This window comes from Thalassophryne amazonica, chromosome 20 (assembly GCF_902500255.1).
Source record: "Thalassophryne amazonica chromosome 20, fThaAma1.1, whole genome shotgun sequence".
In the NCBI taxonomy this organism is placed as follows: domain Eukaryota; kingdom Metazoa; phylum Chordata; class Actinopteri; order Batrachoidiformes; family Batrachoididae; genus Thalassophryne; species Thalassophryne amazonica.
In genome coordinates, this window is record NC_047122.1 from 12,649,377 (window position 1) to 12,663,887 (window position 14,511).

At 40.0% G+C, this 14,511-nt stretch overlaps 1 protein-coding gene across 1 annotated transcript in view; it reads left to right on the top strand.

The window, feature by feature from the left end:
- ppp1r11 (protein phosphatase 1, regulatory (inhibitor) subunit 11) overlaps positions 1–14,511 on the top strand; it is a 37,234-nt gene that overhangs the window by 4,060 nt on the left and 18,663 nt on the right. The gene's annotated exons all lie outside the window — the stretch shown is intronic.

A 14,511-nucleotide genomic window follows, 5' to 3' on the forward strand; every position in this document is an offset into this window, starting at 1 on the left:
ACATCCCTCATGATGCGAGGTAAGGTGGGGGTCTTGATCTTATTTATAAATCTAGGTTTAGCTTATTAGCTGTTGGGGGTAGGGCTGGGTGATGTGACCTAATATTCATATTGCGGTATAAATTGAATCCCTTCACGGGAAATTATAATGTAAGTTTTCTGAACAAGATAAGACTTTATTGATCTCACAGTGGAGAAATTCACATGTTACATCAGCTCTTAAAAACACAAGATGCTTGCAAGTAGAGGAAAATGTGCATCAAACATGGTGTGCAAGGATAAGCAATAATAATACTTGTAGCCATACAATAAAATAAGAAAATAAGGTAGAAATAGAATATGTTTATATATGTGTATGTATGTGTATATATTTAAGTACATATGCATATATAAACATGAATGGAATTGAAAGAAATAGGAGCATCTTATTTACAATATGTGAAGTGGAATTTAGATGTGATAAGGTGACATTAGTGCTGGGATTTGTAAATGAGTTGTTATTGCACATGATGTGGAAATAATAATATTGAACATGATTTGTGGACATATTATTGCATGTGGTTATTTCACAGTGTTATTGTACAGTCTGACAGCAGCAGGGAGGAACGACCTGCGGTATTGTTCATTCTTGCACTGAGGGTGCCTCAGTCTGTCACTGAATGAGCTGCTCAGCTCCACTACAGTCCGGTGCAGGGGGTGAGAGGAGTTGTCCATGATGGATTTGAACTTGGCTAACACCCTCTCTTAGCCACCTCGTCCAGAGGACAGCCCAGGACAAAGTTGGACTTCCTGACCAGCTTATTCAGTTTCTTTCTCTCCCGCTCTGTGCTGCCCGGGGCCGAACAGACAACAGCATAGAGGAGAGCAGAGGCTACAACAGAGTCGTAGAAAGTCTTAAGCAGAGGCCTGCTCACTCCAAAGGATCTCAGTCTCCTCAGGAGGTGGATGCGACTCTGCCTTTCTTGTACAGGGCGTCGGTGTTGTGAGTCCAGTCCAGTTTGTTGTTGAGGTAAACACCCAGGTATTTGAAACTGTCCACAGTCTCTATGTCCTCCCCCTGGATGTTCACCGGTGGGTGAGGTGGTGGTTTCCTCCTGAAGTCGATCACCATCTCCTTCATCTTACTGGTGTTGAGACACAAGTGGTTGCGCTCACACCAGTCCACAAAGTCTGTGATGACCGACCGGTACTCCAGCTCGTTCCCCTCAGACACACGATCCACAATGGCGGAGTCATCAGAGAACTTCTGGAGATGGCAGCTGGCCGTGTTCAATCAAAATCAAAGAACATGACTCTCACAGCGCTCTCGCCGGTCTCCAGGTGTGAGTGAGCACTCGCTGCAGCAGGTAGATGACAGCGTCATCTACCCCGATGTTGGGCCTGTAAGTGAACTGCAGTGGGTCCAGGATGTCGCTCACCACGGTGAGGAGGTGAGACAGGACGAGCCACTCCGTGGTCTTCATGAGGTGGGAGGTCAGGGCAACTGGTCTGTAGTGGGCTGGTTCCTTGGCATGTGGTGTTTTGGGAACCGGGACCACACAGGTGGTCTTCCACAGGGTGGGGACCACCCCCAGGCTGAGGCTCTTGTTGAAGATGTGGCTGAGGACCTCACAGAGCTCATCTGCACAGGTCCTCAGCAGCCTCAGGGAGATCCCATCAGGTCCTGCTGCTTTCCTCTGCTTCAGCCGTAGGAGCTGGCCTCTCATCTCGGTTGGAGTTTCACTCCTCAAATCAGTGTGTTCATCTTTTATATCAGTGGTGTGGTGTCCCACAACGCAACAAGAACACCCCCCCCCCCCCCAAAGTACTTAATTTATTCATATTTGAAGTCAGTCTGGGTAAATTGTCATTCCCTGGCTGATTTTGTCTGCTTCGGTTAAAAAAAAAAAACCCTTATTTAATGTGGCACATTTTCAAACCTGAGGATTGATGAGCTATAGGGTTTAATGCCTCTAAAATGTTATTGGTAGGCCCTATTTTAACTCATTTTGAGTGGTTTTAGATGTATTGAAAGCAAGAATAATTGACAGAAAATGACATTTATGTAATATTTAATATCAAACTTTTTGCATGTTTCTGTCAAAGTCTAAGTTAATAAAATAAATGATCTTGAAAAGGTCATAAATAATGCTGAAAAGGTTAAAAACACATGACTATTTCATCATGGATAGTTGGATAGTTTTGATTTTTCAACATTTTTGAGTGGGATTGCATTACTTTTCTTTAACAGAATAAATAAAATCTAAATATAAAAACAATGTTTGAACAAGAGCTGAACCTGGACTGATTTGTCAAATGTGCGCTTTTAAAAATAAAACCTGAATAAAAGAAAACTTTATGCACATGATTGAGATCATTTGTAAACGGTAAACAATTTGTACAGTTACTCTTCTTATGTGAAAATGAGTGAAGCTTCTCCTCTCCCTTGTCCTGTCCTCTCTGCCTCGCCCTTCCTCTAGGTCAGACTGTCGTCTTTTCCTCCTTCGACCAAACGTGGCAGCTTTTTAGAAACACGAAGCCTTTCAACTGTAAAATAAACCGTAACTTTCTGAAAGTACAGTAGCTACAGACACAGAATTACTGGATTAACTATTATTTAATGAAAGATTTTTATGGAGGTTTTTTTTTCGGGCACTGTTCAAAGTGCTCAAGCTGATCAGAGCACAGGCAGCTGACAGCACAAAGATGCTGAAAACAGACACTGCTGTTTTCGGTGTCTCTGTGCTGTGCTGTTTTTCAGCATCTCTGCTGGTTGCATCGCACACTTCACATGAACATTAGACACACCTCAGCTCAGAACAGCCCCACCCCCCACACTCACCCTCTGTAGCAATGCAATAGTGTTTCACACATACGTTTTCCTGGATCAAAAAACTCAGCGGGGTGTTATCGCTATTAGGCGATGGAGTCCAAATCTCTATCTCACACCTTGATGATTTAGCCAGCGTGTGCCAACCATATTAAAAAAACACTGGCATAAGTATAAAGCCTTGGTCCCATCACATAATAAAGCCATGAGCCATGTATGGATTTGTCAGTGATTATTCAAATAATGATCCACATATAAATCTATCACGTATCCGCTATGAAGAAGCCTCTATGTGCCTCTAAGTACCTCGCATGTGCCAGGTATCAGCCTCTAATGAGCCACAACTGACCTGTCATTTGAGCCTTGTCCAGCCTTGAATGGCTCGTGTCGCCAAAATATGATCCACATCCACATATAATCATGTAGCGCCATGTAATGCGACATTGGTCCACGTTTAGGCATGGTTTTCATCCAAACCTCCAGCCCTCCCACACTTGGTCCCTTTAAAGTGTGGGTTTTCAATTCACAGCATCCATTCAAGATGCTTTCACATTTTTTTTTAAATGCCGTCCAAAAAAAGATGCTTCTGCACAGTCCCGCCAGTGTGTGCATCCCTGCGTCATGCTGTAGTTCACCTGTGTTCCAGAGTCATTAGCCCTCTGGGGTCTGAGGGCATTTTTTGGACAGTTCACTCGCCTGGTATAAATGTTTTATTATTGCTGTTAACAGCTCTCCCTGCATCCCACAATCAAGTTTTATGTCTCTTTTTTTTTTTCAGGACAACCTGTTCTTTCATAATATATATGCTTTTGTTGTGTTTTATTAGTGTAATAAACATTTATAATCAGAAATAACAAAGGAAAAAGTAAAGCGGAAAATAATTTTCCACACACGTTTATTCAAAACACACAGCAAACTATAATAAACAGTTGTTTTGACACCTTATAAAGGTAATGTGAGATCTTGTGTGAAAGACTGTACAACAAAAAAGTTCAAGCAATAAACACAAATGCACATTTTGAACAATATATACAAAATGGTCGGTGCGTTTTTGTTTGTCTTCAACTTAGCAATTTCTGTCTGCTATTACACAAAGGTCACATCACAAATTTCTATTTCTACTGTGTTTTGGAGTTTTCTGTCTGACTCTGACAACATGTGCAGTGTCCAATAATTCTATTTGTGCAATTAAAATGTTTTTACAGTCACTCAAATTTTTAAATGTGGTGCAGTTATTTATACTGTACACGTACTGAAGCGAAATTCAAGGCTGCAAAACCAGCGTTTGTATACGGATTTTCATCAAAAATTGTTTCCATGTTCAAATAAAACTGCTAACTTAAAAAATGTGTGTATGTGTGTGTATATATATATATATATATATATATATATATATATATATATATATATATATATATATATATATATATAATGGCTTTATTTTGACATGAAATGCACTTTTCCTGAAAATGGGACCGTGTGGTGAACAACAAAACAGACCCTTCTTCTTTTGTGGCGTTTTCTTTTGCAGCCAGCATCCTTATTGTTGCATTGCTGCCACCTTCTGCATCAGTCTGTTATAGCAGCACTAAATCCTCTCGATGAGTCCAGTGTCTTTCAAGTATTTAAAAAGCCAACATGTCCCCCTCTTATTTGATCTTATGGTTTAAATACTTCCTACAGAAACTTCTTTCAGGACTTACAATTGATTTCCTTCAGTTTTTCCTCTTTAATAGATAAACCATTAACATGCCTGTTGAAATCAGCCTGCATCAATTTTACTTTTATTTTTTTATTTTTGTGAATTTGATAGACTGCGGTACAGCTTGTGCACAGGATGTGTGCTTTTTAATGATACTATGCTGTATGTGCCTCTGGGGTTTTCTTGCTGACTTACATAAGTAGTCGGGCTGCAAACTCACATGGTGTGATTTAGGAATTTATTATGGGACAATAATAAAGTCACTGTTTTATACCACAAATGTTTTGATAGGTTTTAATCTCTTTAAATGATTTACACATACTTGCATGTAGTTTCAGTATATGAGGTCTGTTAGAAAAGTATCCGACCTTTTTATTTTTTTTTTCAAAAACCTGATGGATTTGAATCACGTGTGCTTGCATGAGCCAACCTTCATGCGCATGCATGAGTTTTTTCAAGCCTGTCGATTGCATCATTTGCTGGTAAGCAGCCTTTGTGTGAGGATGGGTGGAGTCTCTCGTCGTTCTGGAGCAGCGCGACTGCATCAAATTTTGCCAGAAACTGGGCGACAGCCAGGTGGAAACCATTTGGATTATTCAGACGGCTTTCATGACAATCCTCTGGGCATCAGATTAAGGAGTGGCACAACCGGTTTAAAGACGGCCGCACAGCGGTGGACAGTGAGCCATGCCCTGGTCGGCATCAACATGCTGAAATGACCAGATCATTTCCAAAGTGAATGCTGTGGTGATGCGGGACAGTTGTGTGACTATCCGAGAAATTGTGGAAGAGGTGGATATCAGCACTTTTTCGGCACATTCCACTGTGACAAAAGATTTTGCCATGAAAAGAGTTGCAGCGAAATTCATGCCGATGGCTTCGGCATGAAGCTGATGGTGGAGCAAAAGCGCCATCGTGTTGAAGCCTCACAGGACATGCTGTGACATGCTCACCTCTTCCACAATTTCTCGGATAGTCACACGACTGAAAAGCCACCGAAAGCCGTCTGACTCTTCCGAATGGTGGAAGAGGTGAGCATGTCACAGCATGTTGAGGTTCAAGGTTGGCTCATGCAAGCACACGTGATTCAAATCCATCAGGTTTTTGAAAAAAATATAAAGGTTGGATACTTTTCTAACAGACCTCGTATTTCGAGCTCATTGCAGGCTAAGAAAAGACACTTAAATAATAGTTTTGGCATGTTCAGTGATATCTGTCCAATGCTATGGCATTTAAAGTAAGTACATATGCTAGCACGAGACAGGTATCACTGAAAGGTCTACATAGACGCATTATTTTTACAGTCAGGTTTCCACATACCCCAACATAGAAAAAATATACAATGGAAATTCATTAAATTAGGTCTCTCCAGTGGCCCCGAAATGCCTCTAAAATGCTCAAAACCTGTAGGCCCCCGGAACCCCGCAGATTTTCAGTTTTTGTTGTTTGCCCATTCTCATCTCTGATAATGATGGTGTGTGTGTGTGTATATGATAACAAGAACCTAAACCATTTATAAATACATTAAGACAGTAAATTAACATTAGAAAATTACATCATTAACAGGAAATAAAAGGGTTGAGTTCTTTCTCTAAAAACTGTTGAGGTCTAAGGTTCTAAATACATTCTGGACTCACACACCATTCCAACTCATTATACAAGCTTTACTTAATTTATTACCACCCTTGAAAAATGCCAGCTACCTATTTTATAAACACTACCCAATCTAGAGCCTGTGGATCCCCACAGGCAACACGCTAGTTCATTTAATTCCTCAGACTTCTACACACAATACCCCATAATGAAAATGGAAAAAAAATTTTTTTTTTTTTGAATACATACCGTATTTTCCGGACTATAAGTCGCACCGGAGTATAAGTCGCACCAGCCACTTTATCCATTATAAAGAAAAATAAACCATAGATAAGTCGCACTGGAGTATGTCGCATGGACATACAGGTATGTTAACTTAACATGAAAGTTCAGATGATAATATTATGATGATAATATCTGCACATTGTTCGAGCACCCATGTGCGGACTCGTTCCTCTAGCTGTGGCTGTCTAGCTTTTAGCCCGCGATTAGCTTTTTTTTGTTTTTTTTCCATGGTGGTTAGAGTAACCTCCGCTTTCCTCCAGTCCCTCACAAGTTTCTCACTCACTCCAAACTCTCACTGCTGATCAATTACCGTTTTCGGATGCATATTTCACCAGTCGCAACTTGTAATCTGCAGAGTATCCTTTTCTTTTTGGTGGCATTTTTTTCTGGCCTTCTCCATTGTCTTGTTAAGTTATCAGTAATGTTGAAATTTCTATTTTTCTATGGTAGTCAGAAGTCGCAGGAATAGTCACACAAGCCTTGAGCGCCCTCTTGTGAGCTGCATTTTACCTATGGATATGTTTGCATTTTGCGGACCACATTGCGAGCCGAACCATGCAGCACCTACCTGCGCAGCTCATGACCTCCCTGTGGTGTCGAAGCCAGCTCCTTCCAAGTGCAGATGCTAATCCTCCGCCGTCGCTCACCCAGTGCTCCCACACAGCTCTGAGCATCAACTCTGCTCACACGGATATCCAAGGGTTGAAGCTGTTTTGTTAGCCCTCCCGGAATAAGCACCGTGTTCGTCTGCTTCACACGCTGTTTCACAATCATTGTCTGGGTGAAGTGAGGAATACGCGTCCAATGTTCTGTTCTCTGATTGGTTATCGCGACCAGCATGACCTATAGGACGGCTGCCATACTACAGTGCCCATGATGCATTGCATTTCCGGCCATTTTAAAACTTAGAGCGACTCTGTCACGTAAAATTGTTTTATTACGGTAAATTAATTGAGAATCTACCGGTATATTTTTCATTTATAAGTCGCACTGGAGTATAGGTCGCACCCCCTGCCAAAACATGTAAAAAAGTGCGACTTATAGTCCGGAAAATACGGTAAGTATTCATTGCCTTTGCCATGAAGCTCAAAATGGAGCTCAGGTGTGTCCTGTTTCCACTGATCATCCTTGGGATGTTTCTACAACTTAACTGGAGTTCGCCTGGGGTAAATTCAGTTGATTGGACATGATTTGGAAAGGCACACACTTGTCTACATATAAGGTCCCACAGTTGACAGTGCATGTCAGAGCACAAACCAAGCATGAAGTCAAAGGAATTGTCTGTAGACCTCTGAGACAGGATTGCCTCGAGGCACAAATCTGGGGAAGGATACGGAAACATTTCTGCTGCTTTGAAGGTCTCAATGAGCACAGTGGCCTCCATCATCTGTAAATGGGAGATGTTTGGATCCACCAGGACTCTTCCTAGAGCTAGCCACTGTCTAAACTGAGCAATTGGGGTAGAAGGGCCTTAGTCAGGGAGGTGACCAAGAACCCAATGGTCACTCTGTCAGAGCTCCACCATTCCTCTGTGCAGAGAGGAGAACTTTCCAGAAGGACAACCATCTCTGCAGCAATCCACCAATCAGGCCTGTATGGTAGAGTGGCCAGACAGAAGCCACTCCTTAGCGAAAAAGTACATGGCAGCCAAAAGACACCTGAAGAACTCTCAGACCAGAAAATTTCGATTCTTTGGTCTGAGCGATGAACTGTGTTAACTGACAGTGGCTTTCTGAAGTGTTCCTGAGCCCACGCGGTAGGATCCTTTACACAATGATGTCGTTTTTTTAATGCAGTGCCGCCTGAGGGATTGAAGGTCACAGGCTTTCAGTGTTGGTTTTCAGACTGGCAGCTTACGTGTAGAAAGTTCTCTTTTATACCCAATCACGACACTCACCTGTTTCCAATTAAGCTGTTCACCTGTGGAATGTTCCAAACAGGTGTTCTTTGAGCATTCAGCAACTTTCCCAGTCTTTTGTTGCCCCTATCCCAGCTTTTTTGAAACATGTTTTTTGCCTACTTTTTTGGTAAAAATAAATATCATTCCATGCCTTACTACATTAGATGATGGACAACTATATTAGGGAGTGTACTAAATATGAAGAACCATAAAACAATCATTTACGAGAATATAAGGTCAATGGGGTCATATTAGTTGCTAAAATACCTTGGTTGCTTGAGGGTTAATCAAGACTGTCTTGGTACAATTTTTGATCCATTCTTCCTTCAATTGGAAGAAGCTTGTCAGTGTCGGCTTCTGAAAACAGTCCCACACCATGTTCTCACCTCCAAACTTTGCTGTTGTTATGGTGTTTTTGGGGTGATGTGTATTGCCATTTGGCATCCAAAGAGTTCAGGTTTGGTCTCATCTGACCAGACTATATTCTCCCAGTATTTCACAGGCTTGTCTAAATGTTGTGCAGCAAACTTTATACGAGCTTCAACATGCTTTTCCTTCAGCAATGGAGTCTTGTGTGGTGAGCGTGCATACAGGCCATGGTGGTTAAGTGCATTACTTACTGTTTTCTTTCATATAACTGTACCTGCTACATCCAGGTCTTTCTGAAGCTTTCCTCAAGTGGTCCTTGGCTCTTGGACAAGTCTTCTGATGATTCTTTTCACTCCTCTGTCAGCAATCTTTCAAAGAGAACGTGGTCATGGCTAGGGTTGGGAATCGAGAACCGTTTTTTTTTTTTTTTCGGCTATCATTAAGAAATGATTCGATCCACCGACATGATTTTTGCTTAACGATTCACTTATTGGTCCTTCATAGCGGCCATTGTTTTTTAGGGTGTTTGTCGGGAAAATGATAATTTCTCATTTCAAAATGAGAAAATATTTGCACAAAACAAAAAAGTCTATCAGTTTTAACATTAAATATCTTGTCTTTGTGGTATATTCAACTGAGTGTTGGTTGAAGAGGAATTGCAAATCATTGTATTCTGTTTTTATTTATATTTCACACAACGTCCCAACTACATTGGAGTTGTAAAAAAAAAATATATATCTTTTTTTGTTTTAAATTGACTTATTGATTTAAATCGTTCATTTTTATTTCACTCTTCTACATGAGACTGTACAAATATCGTAAGTTGTAATCTTTATTGACATATTAAAACATAAAAGTGCAAATACAACATGTAGACGTACCATTAATTAATATTTCTGTGATGTTTTACTGATTTCTAAAAGCTTTTTATGATTTTTTTTTTTTTTTTTTAAACAGCGATTGTATTCCTGATTTAAATCATACCAGCCCTTAAAGTAGCTGATATTTTCAGTTCCTTATTTGGTATGCAGGTGCTGTATAGGCGCTTTTCCACTTCACAAAAGTAGCACTACTCGGCTCGACTCTACTCGGTTTTTTTGCTTTTCCATTACGGTAGTATCTGATACCGGGTCCTTTTTTTAGTACCTGCTCGGGAGCGGTTCCACGCGAGCCGAGCTGATACTAAAATGTGACGTCAACAGGATGCCGGCCACTGATTGGTCAGAGAATGTCGTCACTGGACGAGTCATGAGTGCGCCGTCCGAGAGGAAAATCAAAACCCGCCATTTTTAAATAGTCACTGCGGCGTTACAGCGACCGTCGTTTTCTTTCGTTTTTTTTTGTTTTTTTTTTTACTCGCACAAAACCACACCGTGGTCTGTGGATAAGCTGCGGACGTTTATGTTTGGTGGCGGAGGAGAGAATACAGAGAGGTGGATGAAGCGATCCGAAAAGAGGCCACACTCGGCTCACCGGACATTACAGCAACTCAGAGAACAGCTGAAAAAGCTTAAAAGTGATTAAAGGACCACAATGACCGGAGTAGGTCGGACCGTAGGGGCTGGAAACGGTTCGACCGCAGGAACGCTGTTTACGGACACCGACCGGCGAGCAACGGGAGGCAGAATGACCGCGACTCGGCTTTGTTGGAAGCGACGGATGGTAAGTGTTTTTGTCACTGTAGTTTGCTTGAAAGCACCGTTTAACGTTCCTTATCCCATTGGTGGGAAGCACACTTTAACAAACGAAGATTATGAGTCTAAACTTGTGTTAAAGTAACATCGTTGTCTCATGTACGCGGACACAGTGAGCCAGCTGACTGCTAACTAGCGAGCTAGCTAACTCCGTGCTCCAAAGTATTAACTTCTGACACAGAAACACCTCAAGTCAGCAAGACAACAAACGTGTACATTTGACTCATTTAGTGCCATTACGGTGATGTTTTTTTTTTTTTTTTTTACATGTCGCCATTTTGTGTGTTTGTTGAATCCAGCTCCATAAGCGAGAAGGGTTCGAACACCAGCTTCAGCATCTATAACAACGTCCAGCACCACAGCAACATGTCATCACAGGTAAGAATAACGTGTCTCACATCACCTTAACTTTCCCAAGTACGGTATGTATACAGGGTGACCCCCCCCCCCCCCCCCCCACCAAAAAAAAAAATAATAATAAATCCAGAACCCATAAATATTGTCATAAATCCCACAAAGGTCTGCTGGACCTTCACAAAGTTTCAGTTATCTTGATCGCTTTGCATAAAAGTCATGTTCTTTCAAAATGATGCGCCAAATGATCTGATTTGTTGGAGGATAAGTTTGAAAGAACATAATTTTTATGCAAAGTGACCAAGATAACTGAAACTCTGGGGAATGATCATACAGAGACTGAAGGTTTTTTTTGTTTTTTAGTTTTTTAAACTTTCTTTCCCATTTCTACCTTCATTATTGTCCAGGCAAGAGATAAAGGGAGCCTGTTCCAGCAGGAGAATCTCACCATCTTGAGTGACCTTGAGGCTGAAGCTGAACTGGGTTCAGTGTGATCGACACATCTGACTGATCCTTGAGGAAGCAACAGTGGTGGAAGCTGCATTTAATCAGGCATATCTTGGCATGCTGGGTGACCTTGTGCACACGATGCATGACTAGGGCATGTGACCTGCGCCCCCACCCCAGACTACAGACACATGAAACTTTTGTATAGTTTGTGTTGCTTTTTTTTGTGTGTGTATTTGCTCTTTTTTGTTGCAGTAAACAATTTGACTCATGTGACTGTATCATAATTTGTCATTTCATTCTGAGTCAACAGTAAAAAACATTTTGGTTCATTTCTAAGAATTTTTAATTTGGGTTTTGCTCCAGAAGACACTGCACAACTACACCTGGCTGAATCTTTACACAGATGCTGGAATAATCACAAACTGAGATTTTACCAAATGGTATTTAACAAACAAAAAGGTTTAGTCCCTTCAGTGAAGGCACCATTACATCAAGGAATTTTGAACAACCAGTTTTACTGTCTGTTACATTTACATTTATGACACCATTAAATGTAAAACTTATTTTACTACTGGATTATGCTTAAACAGCTTTTCAAATTGTTAGCCTTTAAATCAGTAAACCTTGGTAACTTTTACAAATCCGAAGTGGAGACATTTTAGCAAAAAGTACAAAAATTTATTCAAAATTCACAGTGAAACATAACTGGTGTATAACATGATGATGACAAAGGTGTCCCATTCCGTGGCATGAACCTCTGCAGCGGTGACTCTGAGAAAACCATCTGAAACACACACACACACAGCATACATATTTTAATTAGTGCTGTCAGGTTATTAAAAAATAATGTAATTGATTACAAGGTTTGTGATTAATCTAAATGAATCATTTAATTGCAGGTATATTTAAAAAAAAAAACTCAGATCTGTGTGTGTTTGGGGCATTTAATAATCAGGTAAAAAAGGATCAGGATTATTTGTTACATATCAAGGAGGTATTAAACAAGATGTAAATTGGTCTTAAATTGGGAGAACTGTCTGAGTGTAATTTGGATGGGTTAAATGCAGGCAAATTTCATTGTATTTATGTGTACAATGACAAAAGAATATTATAAAGAATGTCTATAAAAACAATTGTGGGAGTTTGGAGGCTGATTCTGCACAATATGACTCCTTTAATAATTATCTTATTAGATTTCATATTTTAAATCTGTCCATTGAACATTAAAATCCGGATGAAAAACAAACGTTTTTAATGTTTTAAGCCTGTTCGAGTTCAGTGACGACGTTAATAAACGGTCATTAAAACCGAATCAACATTTTGTGCGTGAACGTCAGTAAATGCACAAACTCCCACATTTGAGATTTAACAAGTTATCAAAGCAAGTTACTTTGGTTAAAAAAAAAGTATGGACATTAACACGTTTAATGCTCAGAAACGCGTCTTTATTTACAGACCAAGTCACTGACGTCAAAACAAAATGGAGCAAAGTGTGACTGAAGGCCTGATAGGTATTGTAATTAATCTAAATTAACGCTTTATTTTGACAGCCACAATTTTAATAGTTAATAGCGAGAGCCTACAGTTATTAATTATTTACGAGCTACTTAGGAAGCTAACAATTAGCTTACCGTCATGCTTTGTCTCTTCATCTCTAGCAGCTTGTACCTTCTCGTCTTCATCTTCATATGAATTCCCAAAGTCTTCTGTACGTCTCAAGCGTGTTTTTCTCGCCGCCAGCAACTTTCTCTTAACAACTCACAGCAGTAAACACACGGAGTTCGCCATTGTTTGTTTGTGTCGCGTATAAAACTACGTCACTGCAGTTTGCTCTGCTGACCCCGCCCAGGTTGAAGAGGTACTATTTGCAGTAGAAAAGCTCGCGCTTGGAACCAAACCGAGTAGTACTGGTGCTTTGTAGTGGAAAAGTGGCTTATGTGTCGTTTTTCAGGATTGAATGATGTTGTATGTACCTGTTTCTAATGAGAAAAAAAGTTTGCCCTCCCTTATCACTTTCTTCTGATGTCAAGGATGATAAACCGTTTGTTTTTTGTTTTGTTTTTTTAAATGGGGCCTTACTGGTCAGTTAAAATGACTAATTTCTCCAAAAATATTTGTCCTATCAACTTATTGTTTTTGTAGCATTCATCCTTGACCCAAAAGACATGAGCATACCAAATGGCGAATGTCAGCTCTCCATGGTTGAGGCGGAATTGAGTCCATACACACAAAAACAGAGGCCACTTGGTTATTATAATATAGATATATACAGTTGTATGTAAAGGTTTGGGCACTCCTGATAATTTTCATGATTTTCCTTTATAAGTCATTGGTTGTCTGGATCAGAAATTTCAGTTAAATATATTATATAATCAGTGGTGGGCACAGTTTTGATAATCCGATAACAGATAATTATCGAAGATAATGTTTTCATTATCGGATTATCTTTTTAGATAACTTTAAAAACCATTATTGGACTAATTATCTTCCGATAAATTTTTGTCCGATAACTTTTAGACCAATAAGGTAGTAAACAAAGCTGAACAGCAGCAAACAATTTTAACATTTAAAATCAGTTGAGCACTTACCTGTTAAAAGTTTTCTAAAAGATGTATAGTTCCACCCTCTGCAAACAGAAGAACTGCTTCTATGAAAAACTACTCTCTGTAGGCAAAGAACAGGACACACACACACACAAAAAAATAATTTCCTTTAACACCATACTGATACGCTGGCAATATCACCCAAGTCATCCAGAGGCATGCATTTTTAACTTATGGTTCAAATTTTAACCAAACTAATTTTGGACAAGTTATTTAAAATTACTGTCATGTCTGAAGTTAATTTACAAAAACTCTCGATGGGAGACATCAAAGTTTAAAAACAAAACAACAAAAAAAACATTACAAGACAGGTCTGCGGTGTTTGCACATGCACAGTGTGAGTGTTTGGATGCTTGTAGCTCTTCAGCAACAGGATACACTCACGACGGCCGACCAGAACAATATCAAACAGGTTTGATTTTCATCTGACCATACAATCGGCAATCAGGAGGTGGTCGTGAGATGTTAAATGCAGCTTGTTACTCCATGTGCACTAAACGATGCAGGACGCGCGATTAACCTGAAACTCAGTCCAAAAAATTCTTGCACGAATGAAAAATCATCTGAAAAAGGACCAAAACTCGCACAGTGTTAAGCCAACATTTATGTGTCAAGACAATATTTAGTGCACGTTTTACAATATAATAAAACGTGCGCACGGCACTAATAAAATCAAATCCATTTTATTTATATAGCGCCAAATCACAACAAACAGTCGCCCCAAGGCGCTTTATATTGTAAGGCAAAAGCCAT